Source organism: Anopheles merus, unplaced genomic scaffold, assembly GCF_017562075.2.
Source record: "Anopheles merus strain MAF unplaced genomic scaffold, AmerM5.1 LNR4000044, whole genome shotgun sequence".
Lineage (NCBI taxonomy): Eukaryota > Metazoa > Arthropoda > Insecta > Diptera > Culicidae > Anopheles > Anopheles merus.
The window spans coordinates 27,501-30,000 of record NW_024427624.1 but is presented as its reverse complement, the minus strand read 5'-3'; the positions used below and the strand labels follow the sequence as shown (position 1 = coordinate 30,000).

Below are 2,500 nucleotides of genomic sequence, written 5' to 3'. Positions count from 1 at the left end.
CAGACTTTCAAAGCTTCCTTAATTTGGGAAAGCTGAAAGTCGGCTGGTCGATATGCCATATCCGAGAGGTTATGGAGGAACAGAAATGTTATAAGTGTTGGAAGATAGGTCATACGAGCTATCATTGTAGGGAACCAGACAGAAGTAATCTGTGCTGGAAATGCGGTTTGAGTGGGCACAAGAAACAAGCCTGTACCAACACGGTTAAGTGTTTGGATTGCGGTACGAGGTCACAGAACCCTCACGCAACGGGCAGTTACATGTGTCCCAGAAGGCGAACGATTAGATCATAATGGTTAGGTTACTACAACATAACCAGAATCATAGTTATGCCGCATTTCAATTAATGTGGCAAACGATAAGGGAAGAGTCTGCTGATATAGTGTTGATTGCAGATCCGTATCTAGCAACAACCAACGTCAAAGTTTTACGTAATGACGATAATACGGCAGCAGTGGTGGTTAACGCTGACTTACCAGTTAAGATAGTCAATAAGGGTCTGAAGGGTTTAATGATTGTGGACATAGGGGATATGCGAGTGGTTAGCGTTTACGCGCCACCTAGATATAGTATGGAAGAGTTTCAGGTCATGTTGGATAACACGGTATTGGCTCTAACCGGTATCCACAAGTTCGTTATCGGGGGGGACTTCAACGCTTGGTCAATCAGTTGGAACAACCAACTTGGCGAGCGCGGAGAAACCCAGAAACGAAGGGGTGAGTTGGTTTTGTCTACCTTTGCGCAGCTTGACGCAATCCTGTTGAACGATGGCATTGAGCCAACTTATGTTGGACCTGGCCGTACATCAGTGGTTGATCTTACTTTTGCAAGCAGGTTAGTGGCAAGATCATTTAAGTGGGAGGTTTTATCAAGTTATATGAACTCGGATCATCGTGCGATACGAATAGATCTCGAGATGCAAAGTGTGCGTAACTTATCCCGACCCATAACGGGATGGAGCATTAAGTATTTTAACAAAGATATATTCGAGGTTATGATGCAAGCCGCTTTTGAGACCGAGGTCACAACAAGCGAGGATTTAATGCGCATATTGGTCACGGCGTGTAATGCGACGATGACCAAACGTAAGAGGTACACTCCTAACAAGAGTGCATTTTGGTGGACTTTAGAGATTGAGGCACTTCGAAAAGAGTGCAAACACCGCGATCGATTAGCACAAAGAGCTTATAATACTGTTCTCTATTCTACTTTTAGGGACGAGTTCAAGGTGGCACGGAATGCCCTCAAGCGAGTGATCAAGCACACCCGGCAGAGGAAGTGGAAAGAGTTCCTGGGAACAGCGGACAACGCATCATTTGGTATAGTATATCATACGTTCAAGAAAGTGGCTGAGGGTTCAATTGGGCCACGAACTATGACATTACAGGAGTTTAGGGATGTGGTGAGCGAGCTTTTTCCTACTCACCCACATACGGTGTGGCCTGATTACCGCATGGATCAGCCACGAGAGTTTGACAGGGTTACTAATGATGAGATTCTTGCAGTTGCTAGACGATTACCTAACAAGAAGGCGCCGGGACCAGATGGTATCCCAAATGAGGCGCTGAAAGTTGGTATGGAATCTGCAACTGATGCTTTTTGCAGGGTATATCAAGGTTGTTTAGAGAACGCGAAGTTCCCCGACGAGTGGAAACGGCAGAGGTTGGTGTTAATACCGAAGCCGAATAAACCGCCAGGGGAACCGGGTTCAGTTCGTCCCATTTGTCTACTGGACGGGGCAGGTAAAGGTCTTGAACGCATCATTGTGCAAAGGTTGAACGCGCACATTGAGGAGGTCAACGGACTGTCTGACGACCAGTTTGGTTTCAGAAGCCGTCGATCAACAGTTGATGCGATTCAAAGGGTAGTGGACGTTGTTTCTGTTGCTAGAAGTAGAAACAGATATAGTGGTCGGTATTGTGCAGTTGTTACATTAGATGTTACTAATGCTTTTAACAGTGCTTCATGGTTGGCGATAGCAAATGCTTTACAGAGAATTAACACTCCTAAGTATCTTTATGATATCATTGGTGATTATTTTAGGAATCGTGTGCTGATGTATGATACCACAGATGGACCGGCAGAGATTGCAGTCACATCGGGTGTACCTCAAGGCTCGGTACTTGGCCCAACGTTATGGAATCTAATGTACGACGGAGTCCTAAGAGTTACAATGGTGGAAGGCGCTCGTATTGTCGGCTATGCAGATGATATAGTATTGTTGGTGGAAGGTAATTGTGTTGATGATATTGAAATTCTCGTTTCCAGCCAGATTCGCATCATCGACAGATGGATGACCGACAACGGATTAAAGATAGCCCCGACCAAGACCGAGTTTATCATGGTCAGTTCTCATCAGAGGATACAGTATGGGGCTATCAGGGTAGGTGATCACGTAGTACATTCGTCGCGCAGCTTAAAGTATTTGGGGCTGGTCCTTGATGACCGCCTCGATTACACTTCACACATCAGGTATGCGGTGGAGAGAGCGACGAAGCTA

General features: G+C 45.8%; 1 pseudogene; it reads left to right on the top strand.

Annotated features, from left to right (window-relative positions):
* Positions 1-2,500, top strand: part of LOC121601229 — a 9,185-nt pseudogene that overhangs the window by 4,112 nt on the left and 2,573 nt on the right.